The following is a 14,543-nucleotide window of genomic DNA, read 5'->3' on the forward strand; positions in this document are numbered from 1 at the left end:
CAATTCTGAGTCTCGGGGCTTGCTAGCCTGAGGCAAAGTAACTGGAGGGAGGATTTGGAGGTGGTCTGGTGCCATCTCATCTGTGGAGAGGCCCAGCAACTGAGGAAGCAACCAGGGGAGGACTCTTCGGGAGAAGGCCACGCTGAAGGCTGGTTTCTCAAAAAGAGCCTGGAGGCTTAGTTGAAAGACCCCAAGTGAATCTACACTCGTATGGTATCGCCGGCCAGCTGCAAGATACTGGTACCGTATGAGGGCTCTCTAAATTGGTCTACATCCTTCAGTTACTACAAGTGTTCTACAAGTCTGTGGCAGAGACTTTACTACAAGTGTTCTACAACAAGTCTGTGGCAGAGACTTTATTCAACCATTCCATATGCAAGTCTGTGGCAGAGACTTCGCTTTATTTGAACACTCTATCGGCTGCTCGGCCTAGTGAGAGGAGGTCTATCCGGTAGCTGTGAGAATCCAGTTGTGAGTGGCTATTCTCTGTATTTCTATAGTGAGAGACTTCCTGTTTTGAGTAGTTCCAAGAGTACCTGGACTTTCTACCTAAACCCTCTATCCCTCATTGAGAGACTGTGTTTTGTCTACCCATTTTGCAAATAAAAATCCCAAACGCGGATCCAGTGTCAGTTTCTACAGTTCTTTGGGCCATCTACCTCGGGAAACCCCTAAACGTACACGAGGTCAAGAAGGTAACGGTAAGCCCAGAAAATCAGCCGCTCTTTCGGGGGTCAGTGCTACATATAAAACAAAGATTGATATAATGCTTAATGTATAAAAACACTAGTTGTTGTACCATGTTGGTACTGTGTGTCTACCCTTTAAAGTTCCAGGGCAGTTCCAGACAGCAATGACATCAGTATGCAGGACAGAAAAGAGCAGCATAGATTTTAAAGGGAAAGTCCACCCTAGCACTAAAACCTCTACATCTACAGGCACCCACAATCTAACACTAACCTATCTAGCTCTGCAAAGAAGAAATCGCTATGCACACCTTTTTTTTAAAGCCGATCCAGTCTGGTCTCACACTGAACTGTCAGTGGCAAGTTCACTGTGGAGGCAGGAGCAGAGGAGGCAACCGACAATGGAAGCCCCATAGTAACTCTATGGGTGACGTCACTTCCCATTCTTTGCCACCGGAGACTGGCCCGAAGCGACTTCCTGCCTCCCCAGCGTACCTTACAAATTTAATGCCTCTATATAGGGTACGTGATGGTGCCGAGGCTTTACCTGCAGGCCAGAATATTGGATGTAGGGAGAGAAATGGAGCCATCCAGATTGAGAAATCACATAGGTGAAACACCCACTTTGATTCTACCCTAGACATAACGATCAGCTAACCCTTTCAGTACCTGGAGGGGCACTGAAAGGGTGGATTTTTTTTTATTTTCCTAGAGTTGGGCTTTAAAAAGAAAAAAATGTAAGTTTGGCTTAAATACTCAAATCTCTCATGTATTAATGTGTTCATGGCTAGAGAATTTTAGAATGTATTATATCACTGCTTGCTCCCAGAGAGTTGAACAGTGAATCCAGTTGTGGAAGCTGCAGTTGTGATTATAGCTGTATATTGCATTGAGATTTTCCATTATCTGAATAAACATCTGGACTATATGCACTCAGCAGGCTTTCTATTTTATAATGTCAGATAATCAGCTTCTTTAAATAATTTGTTGTTTGTGGTCCTACACAGCTTTTCCTCTATCTGCTTGCAATATTGAAAGTGCAAGCAAATAAATAGGGGGCGTGTATAGAGTCCACAGAAGAGCCGCTCTTCTATTATTGCTGGATATGGAGGGGAAAGGAACTTCATTGTTTGCATTAGACCTAATCTGCAGATTTAGTTGGCTATAAATTGTACACAAACTACTGGTTAAAGGGTAGGTGTCAAGAATATTATGCATTTTGAAACTGTGATGTAATCTCCCAATGATAATCAAAATTATAAGTCATGTACAAGGAAGTGTGTATTTTTCTTGTGACAGAACTAAGTAGTAAATAAGTATTTATATCCTATGATCATCAACTCTATCTAGTGGCTATAATGCAGTATTTTACTGATTCACACTATTCTTACAATAGAAGAACATCTGACCTGGAGGAGAAATAGCGTACAAGAAAGTTTGTATTTATTTGTGAGAGAACTATTTAGTAAATAGTAAATACATATTTATTTCTTATGATCTATTTAGTAAACAATAAATAAGTATTTAATTCCTATGATCATCAGCTCCACCTAGTAGTCATAATGAGGTATCATCCTGATTCTCGCTATTCTTATGAAATGTAGGAATCTGCTGCCCTCTACTGTTAGCGCACAGCTTCTTGAGTGTGTATCTGAATCCTTGCGACACAGAGTATCTCTGTCCTATTTATTATTTAGTTATTATCTCACATGCACAGTGCCAGATAGCTGGATCTGTGCTACTATATGTATATGCAGTGTTGAAAATAATTATTCAACCCCCTGCAGATTTTGCACATTTGCCCACTTACAAAGAAATTAAGGGTCTAAAATTTTTATCATAGGTGTATTTTAAATGATAGAGACAGAATATCAACCAAAAATCCAGAAAAAACATGATACAAATGTTATAAATTAAGTTGCAGTTCAGTGAGTAAAATAAGTATTTGATCCCCTACCAACCAACAATAATTCTGGCTCCCACAGACTGGCTACAGTATGTACTCCTGTGGTACACAGATTAGTCCTTTCAATTTAAGAAGGTGCTCCTAACGACAACTCGTTATGTGTATAAAAGACACCTGTCCACAGAATCTCTTTCTTCTATTCAAACCTCACTATTAGGGATGAGCCAAACACCCCCCGGTTCAGTTCGCAACAGAACTTTCGAACGCACCGAAAGTTCGTGCGAACTTTAGAACCCCATTGAAGTCTATGGGACTCGAACGTTCAAAATAAAAAGTGCTAATTTTAATGGCTAATATGCAAGATATTGTCCTAAAAAGGGACCTGGCTCCTGCCCCAGGGGACATGGGTCAATGCCTAAAATGTTTTTAAAAACTGCCGTTTTTTCGGGAGCACTGAATTTAATGATGATTAAAGTGAAAAAAAAGTGAAATATTCCTTTAAATATCATGCCTGGGGGATGTCTATAGTATGCCTGTGAAGTGGCACGTGTTTCCCACGTTTAGAACAGTCCCTGCACAAAATGACATTTAACTGAAAAAAAGTCATTTAAAACTGCTTGCGGTTTTAATGTAATATCTGGTTCCGGCAATATGGATGAAAATCATTGAGAAAAATGGCATAGGTAGCCCCCCCTGCCCATTACCAGCCCCTTTCGGTCTTGTACAGATATTAAGGGGAACAGCGTACCCATATTAAAAAAAGGAAAGGCGTGGGGCCCCAGGGCCTATATACTCAGAACAGGAGTATACAGGCGGTGCAAACAAGACAGGGACTGTGTAGGTTTGTTCTGTTAAGTAGAATCTGTTTGCAATTTTGAACTGGTACATTTTTAAAGTGTAGCTCCAGTCAAAAAAGCTAATTTTAAGCTCTTAGGAAAACATAGGGAAGGGTTATCACCCCTGTATAATTTTTTTTGCCGTCTGTCTTTTTTCATCTCACTTCCTGTTGTCTCCTTCCGTTTGCAAGTAGGAGACGTTTGTAAGTTGGATGTTTGAAAGTAGTGGCCTGCCCTATATGCTCTGCAGAAATGGGGGCCTAAGGTGTTGGTGTTGCCACAACACTGTAAGCCCTCAAAGTGACTCTTGGTGGGCGCTGGAGCGACCTGCTGTGAATGATTATATCAAGAATTGTAATTACATGCCATTGTTGAACAGTGGTAGAAAAATTGGGCCATTGGTGGTTGTGGTGGTGGTGCTGATGCCACAAAACTATAAGTCCTCACAGTTACTCTCGGTGGGCACAGGAACGGGCCCTGCTGTGAAATATTATATCAAGAATTGTAATTACATGCCCCTGTTAAACAGGGGCTGAAAAATTGGGCCTTAGGCACTGCTTGCTGGTGTTACAACACTGCAACGTCTCCCAGATACTCTAGTTGGAGTGCAGGAATGAGCCCTGCTGCAAAGCATTGCATCAAAAATTGTATTACATGCCCCTGTTAAACAGGGGCTGACAAATTGGGCCTATACACTGCAACCTATCCCATATTCTCCATTTGTAGTGCAGGAATGAGCCCTGCTGCAAAGCATTGCATCAAAAATTGTAATTACATGCCCCTGTTAAACAGGGGCTGAAAAATTGGGCTGGCGGCACTAGTGCTGGTGCCACAACACTGCAACCTCTCCCATATTCTCTATTTGGAGTGCAGGAATGAGCCCTGCTGCAAGCATTGTATCAAAAATTGTAATTACATGCCCCTGTTAATCAGGGGCTAAAAAATTGGGCTGGTGGCATCACCCAGAACCAAAAATGTTATTCCAGGACAGTCACTCAGCATCAACATAGGCAATCTTGAAGGGATGTGATATTTCAAAAAAAATTGTTCGGTTACATCAGCTTCAGGTGCTTGGCAGCTGGTGGTGATCCAAGACTGATTCATCTTTATGAAGGTCAGTCCATCAACCGAGTCAGTGGACAGGCGCACCCTATGATCGGTTACAAAGCCACCAGCAGCACTAAAGGTGCATTCCAAAAGAACGCTGGATGCAGGACAGGCCAGTAGCTCAATTGCATACTGTGCAAGCTCTAGCCAGTGATCCATCCTCAAGACCCAGTAAGCCAGAGGATTTTCAGTGGGAAAGGTGTCCAAGTCTGACCTTGTCCTTAGGTATTCCTGCACCATGTAAATCAGACGCTGGTGATGGTTGCTGGAACTGATCATACCTTGGGGCTGCGGACTAAAAAATTGTCTGAACGCACCGGTCAGACGGCCACCTTCTCCACCGCTCCTTCTGACCAATGCCTCAGCAACACGTTGTCCAGGAGTTTGTAACCTCCCAGTCTCTGGGAACGCGTTACACAGACCTTTCTGCAAGGCCTCCCGGAGATGTCTCATTCTCTGCTCCCTCTGCAATGGCAAGATAAGGTCTGCAACCTTACCCTTGTACCATGGATCAAGGAGAGTGGCCAGCCAGTAATGGTCCCTCTCCTTGATCCGAAGAATACGAGGATCCTTCCGCAGGCTTTGCAGGATCAGGGAGGCCATGCAGTGTAGGTTAGCTGAGGCATTCGGTCCTCTGGGTCACTAAGGACAACATGATCCGCAGCCACCTCCTCCCAGCCGCGTAGAAGTCCATGGGTTTCTTGGGACTGTAAATCATCCCTACAAGACTGCTGCTGCTGATGCTAAGTGCCAGGCTCCACCTCTATGCTGACACAATCATCCTCCTCCTCCTCCTCCTCCTCTTCCAGTGTGATGGGTGGGACAGCAGGAACACTGTCTGGATAAAGGGGACCTTGAGAGGCAAGGAAGTCCTCCTCTTCCTGCCTCTGTTCTGCCTCAAGTGCCCTGTCCATTATTCCACGCAGCGTATGCTCCAACAGGTGGACAAGAGGTACAGTGTCACTGATGCATGCACTGTCACTGCTCACCATCCTTGTGGCCTCCTCAAACGCTGACAGGACAGTGCATGCATCCCTGATCATGCCCCATTGGCGTGGTGAGAAAAAAACGAGCTCCCCTGACCCTGTCCTGGCGCCGTAGTCGCACAGGTACTCATTGATGGCCCTCTGCTGCATGTGCAGCCGCTGCAGCATGGCCAACATTGAGTTCCACCTGGTGGGCATGTCATATATAAAGCGCTTCTTGGGCAGGTTCAACTCCATTTGGAGCTCAGCCAGCAGAGCACTGGCATTAAATGATCGGCGGAAATGCACACAGACTTTCCTGGCCTGCTTCAGGACATCCTGTAATCCCGGGTACCTGCCCAAGAACTGCTGCACCACCAGGTTAAGGACATGAGCCACACAGGGCACATGGGTCAGTTGTCCCTGTCGGAGGGTGGAGAGGAGGTTGGTGCCATTGTTGCAAACCACCATTCCTGGCTTAAGCTGGCATGGCGTCAACCACCTCTCGGCCTGCCCCTGCAGAGCTGACAAAATAAAAATATCTGCCCCAGTGTGGCTTCTGTCCCCTAAACAAACCAGCGCAAGCACGGCATAGCATCTTTTTGCCTGCGTACTTGCATAACCCCTTGAACGCCTACGGAGCACCGCTGGTTCCGAGGACAGAGCACTGGAAGAGGCCATGGAGTAATAAGAAGAGGAGGGGGTGGAGGAGAGAGGTGTGTCACAACCAGTAGTAGCATTTTGGAGGCGTGGTGGCGGAACAACCTCCAACACTACTGCACCTTGTCCTGCATCCTTCCCAGCTGCCAGAAGAGTGACCCAATGGGCCGTGAAAGACAGGTAATGTCCCTGTCCATTCCTGCTAGACCATGAGTCAGTGGTAATATGCACCTTACCGCTGACTGCCCTGTCCAGTGAGGCAAGGACATTGCCTTCCACATGCCAGTAGAGAGCCGGAATCACCTTCCGTGAGAAAAAGTGGCGTTTGGGGACCTGCCACTAAAGAACCGCACATTGCACAAACTCACAGAAGGGGGCCGAGTCTACCAACTGAAAAGGCAGCAGTTGAAGTGCTAGCAATTTAGCCAAGCTAGCATTCAACCGCTGGGCATGTGGATGGCTGGGAGTGAACTTCTTTCTACGGTCCAGCAGCTGGGGCAGGGAAATTTGCCTGCTACAATCGGACGTGGGTGTACTGCTAGCAGAGTGCCCGCAAGCACTTGGCTGTGACACACCTAATTCTACACCTTCATTCCTCTCAGTGCAGGTTTCAGAGTGGACTGAAGGTCTAGTGGGGTTGGAGATCCCAGCTGATGAGGAGCAAGGAGAGGTCCACTTTGTTCTTTGGTGTGGGTGTTTAAGATACGCTTGCCAACGAGCTGCATGGCAGGTCAACATATGTCTGGTCAAGAATGTGGTGCCCAAGCGGCTGATGTTTTGGTCACATAAGATACGCTTGAGACATATGTTGCAAATAGCAGCGATACGATCTGATGCACTCGTCTCAAAAAAGGCCCACACCAAAGAACTTTTGGAAAAATGCACAGAGGCAGCACCCTGCACAGGCGGAGCTCTGCAGTGTGATTCAGTCGGTGTGCTGCCCCTAAGCTGGCCCCCGGAGGGCATCCTGCCTCGTTGGAGATGTGCCGCCTCCTCCTCCTCCTCCTCTCTCCTACCAGGCACCCACGTGGAGTCAGTGACCTCATCATCCCCTCCCTCTTCACCACTGGAGCAAACCTGGTAGTATGCTACAGCTTGTGGAACATGACTGCCAGATTGCTGTCCTTCTTGAGCATCCCCTCTCTCTGCGCTCACGCTACTGCCTTCCTCTAGCTGAGTATCATCATCAGAGCCTTCAAAACACTGGGCATCCTCCTGGAGCATGTACCCAACACTGTGTGCTCAAACAGTTCGGGGGACTCCTCAGGAGGACATGGTGGGTCTAGGGAAGGAGTGACTGATGATGACATTGAGACGAGGGAAGAGGATGCGTTGGCAGCTGCTTTGCTACCACCCTGAGCCTGGGTGAGAGAGGATGAGGAGGATGAAGAGGGCTTGGTCATCCACTCTACCAAGTCTTCGGCATGATTTGGCTCAACACGTCCAGCTGCCGAAAATAAGGACAAGCGTGTCCCATGGCCATGTGCTGATGACAATGCACCGCGTCCACGACCAGCACTGTTGTCTCTAGACACAGAGCCTGCTTGCCCTCTTTTATTGGCTCGTGCTTGTCTGCCTCTCCTTGTTGGCCTTCCAGACATGGTAATGGCCTGCAGGAATATGGGAAAACCAGCAATTGGGTAGTGTATATTGTGCTGGAGGCACACAACACCCACTAACTCCTGCAGATGCCTGCATGATAGAACACCAGCAATAAAGTGTAGATACAGGTGAATAATGTGCTGGAGGCACACAACACCCACTAACTACTGCAAGTGCCTGTATGAGAGAACACCAGCAATAAAGGGTAGATACAGGTGTATAGTGTACTGGAGGCACACAACACACACTAACTACTGCAGATGCCTGTATGAGAGAACACCAGCAATAAAGGGTAGATACAGGTGTATACTGTGCTGTGCTGGAGGCACACAACACCCACTAACTCCTGCAGATGGCGCTATTTGAGAACAGCAATAAAGGGTAGATACCGGTGTATACTGTGCTGTGCTGGAGGCACACAACACCCACTAACTCCTGCAGATGGCTCTATTTGAGAACAGCAATAAAGGGTAGATACCGGTGTATACTGCGCTGGAGGCACACAACACCAACTAACTCCTGAAGATGGCTGTATTAGAGAACACCAGCAATAAAGGGTAGATACAGGTGTATATTGTGCTGTGCTGGAGGCACACAACACCCACTAACTCCTGCAGATGCCTTTATTATAGAACACCAGCAATAAAGGGTAGATACAGGTGTATATTGTGCTGTGCTGGAGGCACACAACACCCACTAACTCCTGCAGATGGCTGTATTAGAGAACACCAGCAATAAATGGTAGATACAGGTGTATATTGTGCTGTGCTTGAGGCACACAACACCCACTAACTCCTGCAGATGGCTCTATTAGAGAACAACAGCAATAAAGGGTAGATACAGGTGTATACTGCGCTGGAAGCACACAACACCCACTAACTCCTGCAGATGGCTCTATTAGAGAACAGCAATAAAGGTAGATACAGGTGTATACTGCACTGGAGGCACACAACACCCACTAACTCCTGCAGATGGCTCAATTAGAGAACAGCAATAAAGGGTAGATACAGGTGTATACTGCGCTGGAGGCACACAACACCCACTAACTCCTGCAGACGCCGGAACACTACACAAGGCCGCCACGCTGGCAGCCTTATATAGTGTGGGTCATGTACTAAACAGCCTGAGCTAAACTTGGCCACAGGCATCCTGCCTGTGGCCAATTATGGCTCTCCTTGCTGCCAGAGCTGTGATTGGCCAAGCATGCGGGGTCACAGTGCATGCTTGGCCAATCATGAGCCAGCAATGCACTTCGATGGCGCAGTGCATTGCGGCCCACAGAGTTCTGGCTTCGCCGAACGGGTGAACAGCCGGTGTTCGAGTCGAACATGCGTTCGACTCGAACACCAAGCTCATCCCTACTCGCCATCATGGGCAAGACCAAAGAGCTGTCAAAGGACATCAGGGACAAGATTGTAGACCTGCACATGGCTTGAATGGGCTACAAGGCCATCATCAAGTTTGGTGATAAGGAGACAACTGTTGGGGCAATTATTCGCAAATGAAAGAAATACAAAATAATCATCAATGGTCTTCGGTCTGGAGCTCCATGCAAGAATACGCCTCATGGGGTAAGAATGATCATGAGAAAAGTGAGGGATCAGCCCAGAACTACACAGGAGGAGCTTGTGAATGATCTCAAGGCAGTTGGGACCACAGTCACCAAACAAACTATTGGTAACATCATACGCCACCATGTATTGAAATCCAGCAGTGTCTGCAAGGTCCTGCTCCTCAAGAAGGCACATGTGCAGGCCTGTCTGAAGTTTGCCAATGAACATCTAAATGATTCAGAGAAGTATTTGGAGAAAGTGCTGTGGTCAGATGAGACCAAAATTGAGATGGCATTAAAGGAGTTGTAAAGTCTTGACGTTTTTTACCTTAATGCATTCTATGAATTAAGGTAAAAGATCTTCTGTGCTGCCTCTGTGCTGCAGCAGCCCCCCCAGAGCCCCCTTTTTACTTAACTGAACCCAATTGTTCCACCATTGAGGATGAGCCCAGCAGCTCCAGCCGCTGTCTCGGGTCCTCATTGGAAAGATTGGTAGCAGCAGGAGCCATTGGCTCTTGCTGCTGTCAATCAAATCCAGTGACACGAGAAAGGTGGGGGTTGGGGCCGAGTCCTGCCGTCTCTGTCAATGGATGCACCAGCAGGACTCGGGAACGCACCCGCATGAGTGCCCCCATGCAAAAGGTGTCTCTATGAGGGGGCACCCGATGAAGCGGACAAGCCAGGAGTACCGCCGGGGACCCTAGAAAAGAAGGATCGGGCCGCTCTGTGCAAATCCTTTGTACAGAGCAGGTAAATAGGACATGTTTGTTATTTTTTTTAAAACTCCATTGCCACACCACATTTTTGTTGGTTAGAAGCTATGTTCCAGGCTGGTTGAACAACAGTTGGAGTATTACCCCATCCCAGTTGATCTTGCTTTCAGGTCCCTGACACAAAGATTGACGCCACATCGCAATCATCCTTAGGGGCCATCTGGAGGTATCTTTATTGGGAACTATGTATGCTGGATATATATATATATATATATATGCACAGCTCCACCAGGACTCTTGTTGTGTTCTTTGTGGATAATACCTGTGTTGTGTTGTGTTGTACATTGGATGCATGTAATATTATTAATCTTTTCTTATATAAACCATATTTTACTTCCATACTGGCATGCACTTATATGCTTAGAAGAGAAAAAAGGGATGGCGCCACCTAATTAAATAATAAATATATATATATGTGCCAGTGCCGCTCCTAAAATTAGTAGGTGACTAATGAAAAGTGGAAGAGATCAAAGTGGGGCTATCTGGTCTGACTCTAGAATTAGTGTACAAATGACAAAAGCTTTTTTTAAATCTCCCTTTAATTTTTCCTTTTTCGGTTAGAAGTGTATGCTAACCGAAATAGTTATCACTTACCTCATTAATCATGTTGCATTTCCACAAGCAGCATTCTGTGTTAAAAAAAGAAATCAAGAGTTGCTAAATGTTCTTTAAATAGGCAGTATTATGCAACTGAGATGACCTCCTTATAAACAACTAGTTGAGGACAATGTGTACCAGCACCACATAGCCACGTGGACCATTTTAATGAATATGCTTGATAGAATGGAACCCATCTGAGTGCAATCCAGGAGCCATAACTGACTACAGACAAATGCTGGGATGGAATTCCGGGAATGAAGCTTCATTCTGTATGTGTTCCAGTGTTACAATATACAAAACAAGAACATACCAAACAGAACAAAACAAAATGCTGGTTGCAACGATAGGAGTTGAGGACAGACAGAAAAGGAAATTATTCTATCCTGATCTAAACTCCTTACAGATGCAGCTAAATAACATTTCCAAAAAAACGTGTGCTACTATCTCCCTGTGCACACATACTGCAGAGCTTGACCAGTCTTTGTGGTATTTTACTTGGTCTGTTCCACCAACTAGACTGTAATAAGAGAGCTGGCATAGCCAAAGTAATGAAATGCCATAGGACTGTCTTCAGGGGGTTTATTAGAAGAATTCTGTGTATTTACTAAAATGCTTTCTGTGTGTAGCTAAGATTTTGACACAGTTTGTACTATAAAATCAGCTTTTTGGCTTGAGTCAATGGGGTAGGTTTACTAAAACTCCAGAATGCAAAATCTGGTGCAAATCTGGATTGAAACCAGCTTCCAGGTTTTATTCTCAAAACTTAATTTAACAAGCTGAAGTTAGAAGCTGATTGGCTACCATGCACAGCTGCAACACATTTTGCATTCAACCCAAATTAGTCATATGTGTGAAGATTGTCGCTTTAGCTACTCTATAGCTGGATAGATGTAGCACCCTACTACATTGTTCCATTAGCTACTCTATAGCTATAAGGATGTAGCACCCTCCCAGACAGGCTGCTATGATGTCAGGCAAATTTCGTTCTTTTTGGCTCCTCTGTAATCATTGGAGCAGCTATTAATTCCTTTGGGGTGTTTTAGATCTCACAGGTTGCAGGTTTGACTGCTCCCCCCTACCTTCTGGAGGATTCCAGAACACAGGGCTGGAAGAGTTAAATTGGCAACTTGAATTTTTATTGTGCGCTAGCCAATGCCTGGAGAGCAATGTCCAATGGGTGACTGGCGAGAACATGACTAATCTGGGGCATAGAGCAGCCATGTTCTTGTCCTGGTGGAGCAGTTCCACAGCCTCAAGGGCTGGTGCCCCTTTGAAGCAGTTCTGCTGGAGCTCTGCTAATGTACATGGAGGTCCCAGCTGTGGTAGAGCTGGGGGGGGCCTATTCCTAAGCATCTTGAGAGCTAGATAAGGGACTTCACCTAAGGATATGATCTGGAAAGCTAACTAAAGAGTGCTGGGTGGAAGCTGGAAAGTGTATAACCGTGCTGTTGCTTAGGTGACTGGTAGTCTCTGTGCTGTTTGGGAAAGAACCCATTAAAATCTGTAATTTCTATGAGGGTAGCACTACATAGTGTTAGTCATAATTGTATTCTATGCATTTTATAAGTATGGGATCTTTGTGGCTATATTTCACCCAGCCTTACAAAACAGTTAAAAGTGACAGCTGCTGCAGGGGAAAAGAAGTGGGGTGGGAGGTCCACTTGGCACCATGTTACATGTTACAACCTAAATATAGGTCAAATGCGGACAATTTATTGATATATGCTCGGCAAACCCACATGACTCTCCCTCACTCTTCTCTGAATTTAAGAGCTTCGGCATGCTAAGTAATTTTAACCACTGTAATACTGGGCGCTTTCACCCCCTTCCTTCCCAAGCCAATTTTCAGCTTTCAGCGCTCTCGCATTTTCAATAAGAATTGCGCAGTCATGCTACACTGTACCCAAATGACATTTTTATGATCTTGTTTACACAAATAGAGCTTTCTTTTGGTGGTATTCATTCGCAAATCAGTCTATTTTTTGTGATATACGTTAAGCGTAAATTAAAAAAAAAAATATTTTCTACTTTGCATTTTAAAAGAAATCCAATAAAATCTAATTTTGGCATAAATTTAAGCCAAAATGTATTCTGCTACATGTTTATGGTAAAAAAAAATCCCGTGTATAATAATTGGTTTGTGTGATCACGTACATATGTGCGCAGATGATCACGTACATATGTGCGCAGATGATCACTGACATATGTGTGCAGATGATCATTGGGATATATAATTTTACTGTTACATATGTGGGACAGTTTTTACTGTGTGGGGACAGTATTTTGGGGGCACTATGTAGGGGACATTGTGTGTTTACACTGTGTGGGGACATTGGGCTGGTGATCAGTGTGAAAAAAGCTGTAAAAAACAGCTCATACTCACTGATCACCAGTTGGCTACAGCGATCACCTCTCCTCACTAACAACTTCCGTGTGAGGAGAGGAGAGACGAACTCCTAGCAACCAGCTCTCTGTTTACATCATATGACGGCTGTGATTGGACACAGTCGTCATGTGATCAGGAGGGCCAATCACAGAGCACTCCTGACGATCAGAGATGCGCCGTGTCCAGGTGACACAAGCGCATCGGGATCATGCCACTGCGAGGGGCACGCACGCGCGCGATCCCCCTTCTTCTGAGGGATGTTCCTGAACGTCCACTCAGAAGGAGGTAACTCCCACCCAGCCGTATATGTGCAGTGACAGGGTTGGAAGTGGTTAAGCTCAACATCTCCAAAACAGAGGCCCTCAATGTTTCCCTACCTGCAACCACGATGTCTTCGCCTCGCTCCAATTATTCCTTTCAATGGCAGACTAAGGGCATCTCCTATCTGGGCATAACAATTCCTGTCAACCTTTCTAACCTCTTTACACTAAACGACATCCCTCTCCTCTCCGGTCTCCAGAAAGCCTTAGCTTCCGGGGGGGGGGGGGGGGGGGGGGCACGGCCCTACACTCAAGATGGACACTCTGCCCAAATTATTATATCTCTCCCAAACTGTACCCATACTAATCTCTAAATCCTTCTTTTCTGCCCTGCATCCTATCGCCATTTCGCTTTATCTGGAATAAAGGACTATCTAGAGTCAAGCACAAACTACTCACACTTCCGAAGCTACAGGGAGGCACGGGATTACCAAATTTTGAGCTTTACTACAAAGCTACTCTCATACCCTAGAGTGATTCCCACAACCTTTTCAAAAGGCCTTGGTAATGGTCGAGCAGGACCTGGCTCCAGTTGACCTATGCGCTTTCCTCTGGGGTTACAAAGGCAGCTTTTCTCATCTATCCAGTGCTTCACCTCTAACTATAGCTGTCCTTATACTTTGGCATCGGAGAGGGCAATGCAAGGTTCTTTCTTTGGATCCCTCCCCCTTATCCTCTCTATTTGACAGCCCGGCCCTTCCGCAGGGCATCGGGGCCCATATACTGGGCTCATTCCACCGCTCCTCCTGGCCACAGGCCCCCACTTCCATCCACCTGGGACTCGGGACCCCGATCGTTCCTGAGGGGACGTGCGACTGGCTCACGTCCCTACACCTTACCTCCTTTACAAAACACCTATTTCTCTCATCTTAAATACACCGTCCACTCTTGGAATTCAAGCATTGAAGCTCCCGCCAGGAGCTACCCAAACATCTACTATACCACATTTATAGCTTAATCCAAGCCCTCACCCAGGATGGCCTACCCACGTACACTAGGATGTGGTCAGCAGACCTGGGAAAAACCCTCTCCAGAGTGGATTGGCAGACTGTGTTCCACTTCACACACAAGTCCTTTATCTCCTGTTACTCACAAGAGAAGAACTTCAAGATCCTCTCCAGATGGTACAGGGACCCGCTACACTACACAA

The sequence above is a fragment of the Lithobates pipiens genome, unplaced genomic scaffold, assembly GCF_037356315.1.
Source record: "Lithobates pipiens isolate NorthernLeopardFrog02 unplaced genomic scaffold, aLitPip1_a1.2 Scaffold_8, whole genome shotgun sequence".
In the NCBI taxonomy this organism is placed as follows: domain Eukaryota; kingdom Metazoa; phylum Chordata; class Amphibia; order Anura; family Ranidae; genus Lithobates; species Lithobates pipiens.